This window comes from Delphinapterus leucas, chromosome 21, assembly GCF_059928025.1.
Source record: "Delphinapterus leucas isolate spDelLeu-1000000601 "Yukka" chromosome 21, BTC_Dleu_Yukka2, whole genome shotgun sequence".
NCBI lineage: Eukaryota > Metazoa > Chordata > Mammalia > Artiodactyla > Monodontidae > Delphinapterus > Delphinapterus leucas.
The window spans coordinates 16,077,308-16,089,732 of record NC_143149.1 but is presented as its reverse complement, the minus strand read 5'-3'; the positions used below and the strand labels follow the sequence as shown (position 1 = coordinate 16,089,732).

General features: G+C 33.6%; 1 protein-coding gene across 5 annotated transcripts in view; it reads left to right on the top strand.

Moving 5' to 3' along the window:
• Nucleotides 1–12,425, top strand: part of L1TD1 (LINE1 type transposase domain containing 1) — a 1,087,927-nt gene that overhangs the window by 764,318 nt on the left and 311,184 nt on the right. The gene's annotated exons all lie outside the window — the stretch shown is intronic.

Below are 12,425 nucleotides of genomic sequence, written 5' to 3'. Positions count from 1 at the left end.
ATAAACACAGGCTTGGACCAAGTCCATAATTTTGTATACTTTTTATTCTGCCTTGAAATGCATGATGGAAGCTATTCTCCTCTCATTCACACTTCCAAGTTGTTCCTAAGAATGTCCTAGATTCCTAGGGTAATTATTAATTAATTAGTGTCTCTGAACTTCACTTTACTCATTGGTAGATGAAGATATTATTAACTATACAAAGAAAGGTATGAAAAGAGTACAGGGTCTGGCATAGAAGAAATACTTATCAAAAGTTAGTTATTATAATATTAGGACCAAATCTTATATAATTATAGTGTGTTATTAAATACTTATATATTGTTACAACTATTGTCATTATTATTTAACTCCAGTAACATCTTACCCCATTAAAAAAATGTATTTAAGTACAGTATTTTATAGGAATAATTTTGTATCTATTAACATTTTATAATGAAGTAAATTATCTGAACTTCTATGCTGCTCATGCAACACAGTTTAGGAGCCCTGAAGTACATGATTGGAAAATATCCTTTGTGTGCCATAATCCTGTGTTCTCTAGCATCCCTGTATTAATTGACTAGGGCTGCCATAACAAAATACCATAGCCTTGTGGCTTTAAAAACAGAAATTTATTCTCACATTTCTGTAGGCTGGAAGTCCACAATCAAGGTGCTTGCAGATTTGGCTTCTCCTAAGGCCTCTCTCTCTCCTTGGCTTATAGACAGCTACCTTCTCTCTGTGTTTTCACATGTTCTTTTCTCTATGTGCATGTGCTTTCCTGGTGTTGTTCCCTTTTGTAAAAAGGTCCCTTGTCCTATTGGATTAGGGACCTACCCATATGACCTTATTTAACTGTAATTATCTACTTAAAGGCCCTATCTCCAAATACAGTTACAATTTACATATAAATGTTGTGGGAAATAAATCAGCCCATTACAATCCCATATGGCCATGCCTTCCTTAATCAGCAGTGGAGAATTTTCAAAGCATTTTCTGGGGTATATTAGCTCTATATAATGTCTTGTTGGGTCATGCAAAAAACGAAGATTAAGTCTTGAGAGCAGATACCATGCTTTGCTTCAAAGTTGTACGTGTGCCCTTAAGTTACATTTAACTCGCTACTCATACAGAACACTTCTGTGACCAAATGTGTGGGTCACATTTCAGACTGATTCTCTGAAAACAGCTTGATAGTCTACAATTCAGTTCATTTCTGCTGCTAACTGGAGTTAGGTCAGATCCCACAGGTTAAGGGCTCAGTCCAACAAGACTGCCCCCTATTTCAGATGCCAATCTGAAGTAGTAGGTCCCCAGGTTACCCACAACTTCTACAATTTAGATGTTCCCATGACCCCTTCCTTGGGCTGTATAATTTGCTGAAGCAGTTCACAGTCCCAAGAAAACAGTTTAACTATTGCCAATTTATTACAAAGGATATTTTAAAGGATATAATTGAACAGACAGATGAAGAGATACATATGGTGAGTTCTGGAAGAGTCCAGACCCCAGGAACTTCTTTCTCTGTGGAACCAGGATATGCTACACTCCCAGTGTGTAGATGTGTTCACCAACCCAGAAGCTCTTGAAACCTTATATGGGGGAATTTTTATGGAGGCTGCATCACAATAGGCATGATCAATTATTATCTCAATTTCCAGCTCCTTTTATTTCTCAAACAAATAGGGGGTGGGGTGTAAGTTCCAAGCTTCTAATTGTGACTTGGCCTTTCTGAGACCAGCCTCTATCCAGGAGCCCACCAATAGTTGTCTCATTAGAACCAAAGACAGTCTTATCACCCAGGAAATTTCAAGGGATTTAAGGACTCTGTGTCAAGAACCAGGGTCAAAGATCAAATATTAAAACACATTATTCTCATAGCACTTCTGTTTACAAGGGTTTTAGGATCTCTGCCGGGAACCAGGTATATATTTCTTATGATTTCATAGAAATTATTTCAAAAAAATGCTTACTCATGGTGTGGTCCAGACTACATTTCCATCAGAATGGCAGAACACATATTCTGAAATGTACTTATGCTATAAAACACACATATGCTGGCTGAATTATAACCATAAACATTTAAATGCATTGCTGAGTCTGTAAGAAAGTACCAGAGAGCCCCAAAGGCCTCTATACCCAAGGCTACCTTAGGATCCTAAGAAGGATGGGGGCTCTTGTCAAGAAGTGGGAGAAGCAGCTTCCTCAGTGATTTATCCTAGTGAACAAGAACTCTTCTGTCATACGCAGACATAAAAATACAACATTCAGCAGAGCCAGGCTCCCATTCAAACTATCATAAAATATGATATATTATGTCCTATTATGAAAAACATCTTTGAGCTATCTATATACTAGATTAAATATGAAAACTAAACTTAAACTAATAGACTGAATCTTTCCTTTTTATTTTATTGGCCCAAACTATTCCATGTATTCTGTTCATTCTATTCTTTGTGTAATCAAAAAGCTCTATTTTTCAGGCTTACCACATTGCATTGGAAATAGAACATTGAAAGGGACCCCCAATCTGTCAGGGTTTGTTTATGCTAGTAATATTTTAAAAGGGATAATCCAACTTCGAATTACTTCCTTACTCCTTCACCAAAAATCATGTAATCAGTGCATGCACCAGATGGGCTATGCTCATTGACTGAAAGCCAGATAAACTCCCTAGCTGTGCAATGCAAAAAAAAAAGAAAAGAAAAGAAAAAAGTTGCATTCAAGAAAGTTAATTGTTTTCAGAAAACCATACTTTGAATGGAATTGGAGCAGTGCTATGATAGTGGAGAATACAAAATACAGACACCATAACCATTAAAGTCAAAGTAAGCCAGGATTTATTTGCATTTTTTAATGGGCATGCAGAAGGAGGCAGGTGATATTACAGTGTTTACACCAAACCGCGTGAGTTAAATGGGCTAAAAGAAACAGTTGGATTATCCATGTGTCAGCATTCTAATCCTGTCATGCTTGTCAGCACTGTAATTTTCAACATATCACTTAGTTTAAAATACAGTAGGGGAGAGCGGGAATGTTTGTTTTCTTCTGATGACCCATATGACTCAGAGCAAAGTAAAGCCTTAGAATACTTCAGAAAGTGAGGGAGCATTGCAAATTATAGTGGTTTTGTTCACAGCTGTATAAATTTATTTTTTCTGTAAAGCAGGTACACATTGAGCCATATTTCCTAGGGCCCAAATTCCTGAAACAGTAATTTTCCAATCTTCTCTGGTTGCAAGAAACCAAACAGCTTCCAAGTTTGCCTAACTACAGTGAAACAATTTTGGAAATGAAAGAATCTTGCTTAAGATTTACTTTTGGATGAAAGGTTTCAAATGCAACAAAACTAGGCTCCACAACATAGACGTATGCCTACTTTTATCCCTGTATGAGCGCCCTTATATAATATTTAAGAAATTATTTAAGAAAATAACAAAGGCCATGGGAGTCCAGACTTATATTTCCATCAGAATGGCAGAGTAGCTATTCTGAAATGCCCTTCTGCCATAAAATATACAGATATTGGATAAATTACAACCATAAATTTTAAAAAAATTTTTTTAAATTTATTTTTTTATACAGCAGGTTCTTATTAGTTATCCATTTTATACATATTAGTGTATATATATCAATACTAATCTCCCAGTTCATCTCTCACACACACACACACACACACACACACACACACACACCCCGCCGCTTTCCCCCCTTGGTGTCCATATGTTTGTTCTCTACATCTGTGTCTCTATTTCTGCCCTGCAAACCAGTTCATCTGTACCATTTTTCTAGGTTCCACATATATGAGTTAACATACGATATTTGTTTTTCTCTTTCTGACTTCACTCTGTATGACAGTCTCTAGATTCATCCACGTCTCTACAAATGACCCAATTTCGTTCCTTTTTATGGCTGAGTAATATTCCATTGTATATATGTACCGCTTCTTTATCCATTCGTCTGTTGATGGGCATTTAGGTTGCTTCCATGACCTGGCTATTGTAAATAGTGCTGCAATGAACATTGGGGTGTATGTGTCTTTTTGAATTATGGTTTTCTCTGGGTATATGCCCAGTAGTGGGGTTGCTGGGTCATACAGCATAAACTTTTAAATGCATTGCTGAGTTTACAAGAAGATGATGAAGATTCCCCAAGGACCTCCAACCCTGCTTCTCCCCCCAAAAGTGTAAGCTGATACCAGAGTGGTAAATAAATATGAAGACTGGGCTGCCCTGAATGCAAGGGACTTTGGCAGGCATAGAGAGCTTTGATGGAAGTCAGACACTAGATCTTAGGTCTGGCAGAGGAGAATCTAAATCTGAGGATGCTGTACAAATAGTGGACAACTCAAGTATAAGTTTTAAGCTGGGAACTGTCCTTTTGGGATAAATAGAATCAATCCAGAAAACAGGTTATTTTTGTAGGCTCCAGGTGAGAAAAGAAATGATGCTAATTTTTCTCTGAGAATCGCTGAACTTTTCTCACGTGGGTCTGTGATTTGAATTTACATTCCGTGCACAATCAGGGAAATCTCAACTATAAAAATTAACTTAAAGTTCTGGCAAGTAGGTAGCACCTCCTGTCAGGAGTAAAGGAATATCCTTTTAATGAATATCATCCTTAATCCAGGCCCTCAGTGTTCTTAAGAATTAGGTTTGGACAAATAAAATTTAACAATGAAAAATATAACAAATATATGAGTAATCAGGACCTATCAGACTTATACCTAGGACTTTGTAGAGTGGAAATATCAGACACAGAATATAAGATGTCAATAAAAGTCATTGACATTTATAACTCAATGGAAAAATTAAAGAGTAATTTAGATATACCTGAAAAGAGAAGTAGTGAGACAGAAAACACTTTTGAGAAAATTATATATGTATTTACTTCCACCAAACAATTGATAAATATACCTTAAAGCACACATAAAACATTAAAACATTTGACCAGATATATTTTTAGAGTTTAAGTATGATAAGTAGCATAGATTTTAAGGGTACAGATTTTACCATCTGTTAGGATGGTAGGATCTGTAGGTTGTTAACTGTAGGGTTTTTAAAGATGCTTTTCATCTAACCAGTGATTTTCCTTTTGTTCCTAATTTTCTGCATGATATTTAGAAATTAAATATCTAATAATTTTATAAAATGATTTATCTGCATCTTTGAAAAGGATGATATGAGTATTTTTCTGTATTCTTTTAATATGGTGAATACATTGGTTGATTTTTAAATATTTTAAACAATCTTGCTTAAGATCCTAGAATAAACCTCATTTGCCTATTGTGCTTTTTGTCATTTGCTGGATTCTAGGTTTTTATATGTTTTTAATAATTTGAGTCTATATTCATGATAGATACCTGTTTGTAATTTTCTTCTAATATCTTTATCAGGTTTTTATACCAGTTGTATGGTGGCTTTATTAGATAAGTCATAAATTTTTCCTTCTTTCACTATTTTCTGAAAGAAATCATAAGATTGGTATTATGTCTTCATAAAACATACTATAGAATTTACCAATTAAGCCATTCATAACTATATTTTATTAGTGGAAAAGTTTTAAATTTAAGATACACATATTTTTTCTATATCTTGATATGTCCATTTGTGTTTTAAAAGGAATTTTTCCATTTAATCTAATTTGAATTTACTGACTTGAAGATTTTAGTGTTTGTATGATAGAAAGTGATGTCCTTCTTTCATTCCTCATATTAGTAAATTATTTCATTTCTTTTTGTTTGATCAGTCTTCCTAAGTATTAATTAATTTTATTAATCCTTTCAAAGCATTAAATTTTGATTTTGTTGATTTTCTCCATTGTCAGGTTTTCTGTTTTACCTATTTCCATTTTCATTTTTAATGAATCCTTTTTCCTACCTCCTTCTTGTTTAATTTGCTCTTCTTTTTGTCACCTTTTAAGATATAAACTTCGATAATTTATGTTAGGCTTCTCTTCAAGTATATATTTCAAAAAATTAAATGTAAAATAACTTTTCATTTCCCTTGTGTTTTTTTCCTTTGATCTTGGAAGTTTAAAGTTTACTTTTTAATTTTCAAATATTTGGGTATTTTCTAGCTATTTTATTATTTGTGATGTCTATTTTAATACTGCTATATTAAAAGAGTAAGAATGAACATACACTCCTTAATAATTTCGATCCTTCAAAGGTTATTAAGGCTTGAATTATTAATCAACTTCCACGTTCATTTAAAAAAATGTATATTCTGAAGTTGTGGTGTAATTTTCTGTAAATGTCAATTAGGCAATTTGGTTGATAGTGTTGTTCACATCCTCTATATCATCATTTTTTTCTGTTTTTTTTTTTAATCAATGACTGAATGATAGGTGTTAAAATCTCTATTTGTCTATTGACCTATTCTCCTTAGTTCTGTCAGTTTTTGCCTCATTTTTTTGAAACATTGTTATTAGTTGTATTTAAACTTGTTTATGGCTTCCTGTTTCATTGAACTTTTATGATTATGAAATTTTTATCTTTATTTTTGGTTATATTGAATGTCTTGAAGTCTACTTTTTTTCAATAGTGTATAGCCATACCAGTTTTCTTATGCCTAATGATATCTTGGTCTGTATTTTCCTTCCTATGTATATACATTCCACCTGTCTGTTTCTTTATATTTAAATGTATTTCTTTAAACTGCATATTGCAAGTTTGAACTATTAAAAACTAATTAATTTTATTATTTATTATGGCTATTTCTACTTTTTATATGGTATACTCAGTGTATTTTAGTTAATGTTAGTAATTGATAATGTACTGGTTTAAGTCTACCATCTTGGTATTTGTTTTCTATTTGTCTCACTTCTATTCTTTGTTTTGTTCTTGCCTTTATGCTTTAACTTGGATGAATGAAATATTTTTTAGTGCTCAATTTTACCTCTTCTGTTATCTTTTAGCTATAACTCTTTGTGTGTGTGTTGAGTATTATTTTAAAGACTATGTGTATTACAGTAATATTTCAACAATATCTCATAGTAATAATGGAAAAGACACAAAGTAAGTAAAGAAAGTAGGCAAGTTACGAAATAATATATACAGTTTTATCACTATTTCTCATCACACACACACAGAACCCACTTATTAACACATTTTTAGTATGTATTGCATTTTCCTCTGTATGGTAGATATGACATACGTATGATAGGATAAACAGTTTTGAAATTTTAAAAAACAAGAAATACTTGTATTTTTAAAGGGCCTATTCTAATCCCCTATTGTATCTTCATATTCACCTATTTCCAAGTTCTTAAAATATGAATTTAAGAAGGCAAGGCTTATACTTTCCATTATTTCTCTAAATCTTGTTTATTGTACCTAGTAACTAAAAGTTAGGTACAACTGCTTGAAAAAGTATAAATATGTTAAACACTGACCCTGTGCAGGCTATTAATGAATAATATACCTCTTTGGGGTAATACAGAACTTGAGCAATTGTGATAATCATAGGTCTTAAGTGATGAGTACTCTGTGTATCATTTTACTGTGGTTTTTCACTAACACAGACTATCAGCCTTATACATAAACAAATGTTTGTGCCAAATTCAAATTAACTTTAAAATTAACTTTATAAGCAAAAACCCACTTTTAACAAGCAGACTTTAGTTAAGTTTTATATGAAGAAAATGATTCATTATTGGATTCCTTTAATTAGCAATCTTCCCTCAGGTACTTAACTTATGAATAACTTACTAGAAAAAAAAAGAAATAGCTATATAGAAATTCATCTATTGCACCAAATGAAGCATGCCTGTTGTTGAAAGTATCATATGAAAATACTCTTTCAATCCTTTAATTTCCCCTTTAAAAAAATCATGTTGATTATAATTTTGATTTATAAGAATTGTTACTCTAAGATCTTTATTTGAGCAATCTTTTTCAATTTTATTATCCTTTAAAGGTTGATGTATTTTAACATTCACTGTTATAGTATTAGTGATGCCATACATTATCTTATGCAAAGTGAAATGTTTATCTTTTACCTGAATTTTTTGCTCACTTACCACATCCCATTTGTTAAATTATCTCTCAGCCTGAAAACCCAGGCAGACTGTAACCTATCAACTAAAAATTAGAAATTACATTTGCCAGTTACAAGAAAATGGGAGCAAACTGATGACACACTATGATATAAAATGAAACTAATGGTATCTATACTAATGAAATGAATGTCATCTTTCAATGTTGTGCAACATTTATAAGTATACTTTCAATACATCTGTACCATTGTATTAGATGGCATGTATAACCAGCCACGTGTATTATAAAAACATTCACATATATTCATAACTTTGTTTGGCAGATACCATATCATGAAAGGTAATTCTTATATGGGAAAGCACCATGATGTATATTTTATTTTACATGTATACGTAAAATAAAAATTGACCAGTATGTGAGGTAATGTATAAATGATAAGAAGAACAAAAGTAGATAAACCCTTCTAGGTTTATCTAGGCTGTTTTCAATTTCAAATAATATTTTACGCACGTAAATATAATTTTCACCAAATTAACTGTAAAACATGAAGTACAAAGAGAGGTGCTGATCATACCCTAATATTCCATAAAGACAGTGAGGCAGCCTTCCCAGTGAGGAGCCTAGTTATCAAAATCAAATATATTATTATCATTCTTTACCATATTTATCATATTTTATAATTTATAAAGAGAACTCAGGGTGTTGATGAAGAACCTTGTCTAGGTTTGGTTCTGTTGAGTGGAGATGGTCCAATTTTCCATCTTCTCTAAAAGATCCATTTTAGTTATATAACTAATGATTTTTTAAGTTTTTATTTTCATTTTAGTTTTCTTTTTAGCTAAGCTACTTCCAATTTTTCCATTGCTTATATTTAATTATCAGTATGACAAATCACAAGCATGGTCTCAGATTTTGTTCTCTAATCTATGGAAAGAAGATTTGGGAAGGTTTGGAATGGATCCCCTCTATCCCATTTCCAATATTTGGGGTCTTTGAGCTTTACATTTTATCATATGTATCATTAACCTGCACTAAAGCAAATAATTAATATGGTGAGAAGTTTCTCAATAATAATGTCTTCTTTAGTGCTGAGGTATTTTTTCAGAGAAAACTCTCTCTCTCTCTGTATGAGTAGTTCTTCTGTGCAACCAAGGTTTTCAGCTCTCAAGTAGACAAGTGGGTCCAGATTAGCTGTACAAGAGAACAGCTTTTTATTTTATGGATTCATCACCCGCAACTGAAAAAGGAGAAGGAGGTACTTCGGATGGAAAAAGTTTTCTTTTGTATGCCAGTAGCACTGCCTTTAGCAATGCAGCTGAATTGCAAAGTTTTCTAAAGGCAGAGTGACAAGCAGATGCTTGTTATAGCAGTCAATGAGCCTGGCTCACCAAAGAAAGGTATTACATTGCTAAGAAGAGAACTTGCAAAATGGCAAAAAGCACTCTGCCACTAAATGCCCAACAGATAGTCCTCCTTCACTGATTCTTTACAATTTCTATCAGCACATCAACAGAAATTAGCGGCTGTGTTAGCAATCTGAGACATTCTGTTCAATTTAGTAAGCATTCAGATACAGCATGCGATCATGTTCTTTGCATTGATCTGTTACTCTGCAAATATAGTTAGCTCAAAGTTGTAAAATAGCTTTGGACATAAAGGGGTTCGTAACATTTGTAATATATTCTTCATATAACATATTCCTTTATTCCTCGTGTGAATTTTTCATGCATCCAGAATCTTTTATTTTAATCAGACTTATAGATGGAGCTTTAGGCGTCTGTCTTCCTGATAGGAATGCCAGCTCCTTATGTAAAAGTTGGGGGAAAATAAAACCCATCTCTAGACTTTACACGAAATACATAAACCTAAATATTCAGAAAAGTTCAGTTAGCACTTAGGTTTCCTGAACTGCTTTGTAAAACCCAAAGGAGTTGCTGAGAAGATGGTGAATTTGATGGGCCATTGAACACAGACCATTTTCCAATTACAGGCACACCTGTGCTGTATGGCTTTATGCTGATTTGTTGTGAGCATTTTACAGAGTGTTATTTTAATAGTCCTTCAGATTCCTCATTCTTCAGTCCAAAATGGCCTGGGGATGTAGCTGGGAGGTTAAAACTTACCAGAGACTTCTCACTGGGTTAATTTGATATCCTACCCACTGTGTAGAATGTGTGGCCTGGTTGAGTCTCAAATGCCACCCATACACACTCTAATTAACAGCTTCAGTGCATTGGCTTCTGGGGGGGGAAAAGAGTGTTTTCTTTCAGTTACTGAGAAATGAGTGTTGGAAAAACCAATGACTCAGCTCTTCAGCAGTGAAACTATTTACATGGGCAAGAAAGGCTGCTGCAGCCTTCTAAAAATCTTGCTGCAGATATTTTTTTTCCTCTTTCCTTATGAAACTGTGGTTCAGGTAGAGCCATGCATTTTCAAGCATTTTTTGAACATCTATTGCTTAAAATAAACGTGCTTTGCTGCCAGAGGATCCAAACAATAATTACCTTAATTATTTCTGTTTACACATAGAGAAATGTACTATCCAAAACTGTAATATGAGAGTTGTTGGGCTTTTAAACACCCCCTTTCTGTATAGTTAGTAAACAGTAAAGGATGGATATAAAGTTTTTCTGTATTTATGTGGAGGTTTCAAGAAACCACATTTTTAAAGTGCAGCTCCAGCATTTTCTAAATCCTTCCAACTGTATTTTGGAAATCTCCTTTGGAGGAAATTGTTAATGAAGTAGCATAACTTGCTTTTCTAAAGACAAAACTACATTCGGAATCTTTTCTAGCATTACTGTTGCTGTTACTCAAAATTTCAAAGTCAGGATGTCCTGGTAGTAGTGAGACACAATGCAAAAATAATATGTCTGAGACTTTCTTTATATGTGACATCAAGAAAAGACATACACACTAACCCTTCTTATATATTGTTGGGCAAGTGGAGTACCAAGCTTCATGCCTTTATGTTCTTGACTGTCACATTACAGAAAATATTCCAGCACTGAAGTTGGTGCCTTCTTCTTTTAATTTTGACCCTGTAAATTCAGTTAGAGTACATACTTTTTTTCTTCAGCAGTACTTAAATTTACTGAAAAAAATAGCTAAATTTATTAGCTTACCTTCAAGGATTTTGTTTTAAAAAAACACATAGCAGAAATGAATAAAGATATCTGACATTACACCAATAAACCACCAGTGGTAAAGCCAGGAAATTCGAAGTGTACTAGTAATGAAAACAATTGTCCAGGAACTTCAATGTACAGTTACCCTTGTGAAAGGAAAACCAAAATGGAGTTGGGATTGCTAAGAGAGCTCTCTAAAATGGTGCCAAGAAGCCATTACGGATATGTGACTTATGTACATCTTAGCCTGAATAGAACCTGACTTTTGACCTGATGAAGTCATCCAGAACATCTGGCAGATACTCCCGACAGTCTAACTTAACAGACCCCTATCCTAAAACAACCCTTGACCCCTTAAGGGCAGATATTTTCTGTCTCACATCAGAGTCAATCAGAATTCTCACCAGGCAACTCTTGACAACCTCATGGCTTTTTTTGTCTATATAAGCCCCTGACTCTTTCTTTTCCTCGGAATACTCTTTTGAGGTTACCAGCATCTTTGTGTCCCGAAGTGCAATTCTTAAGACCCCATATAAACTCTTTTCTTGTTGGCAGCCGTCTGCATTATTTGGGGAAGAGGAATTGACACCCTAAGGGTTAATTAAATACTACTTTTAGAGTCAGATTAATAACAAGCCTCATATTAACATTGGCTATACCATTAAAGTTGCTATGAATCTGAGAATAAAATTCCTTTTTGTGTCTCAGTTCCTCACCTACAATATGGAAATAAAAATATGTGCCCACCTCTGGTAAGCCTAACTCTTTATATATTGAATCAGATTCCATTTATGTATGAAGTTGTACTGAAGGTAAAATAAGCTCTTGGGTACCACTATTAACTCTTACAGGCCATTTCAGTGAATATATTAAGGTAGTAATTTCTTTATTGGCCTTTCAGCTGAGGATGGTAGGGAAGTCTAAAGTCTTCTCAGGTTATAGTAACAACTTCAGAGCTTAACTGGTGCCTAATATATTAATAGCTCTAAATAGTGTTCAACTCATTACTAGTCAATGCCACATCTGTAAAAGTTGGAGTGACTCTGTTCGTATAAACTTTCAAGTGTGTATCCTATAAAAAGTTTTGAAATTATCAATACTTTCTTCCTCTCTCTTATTTATCCTTTTCCCAGCAACACAGAAGGAGGTTGAACAAAAATTAAGTTATACATAAAACCAATGGGAATAGGCTTGCTAATAAAATCTAGCGGCACATTTGTGATGGTAGTAGAATTCTTTGGATTGTATTCATTGTTAAATCTGAAGCAGCATTCTCTCTCTTGGTTTCTTATGTATTTTTTCTAAGCAATTGAAAC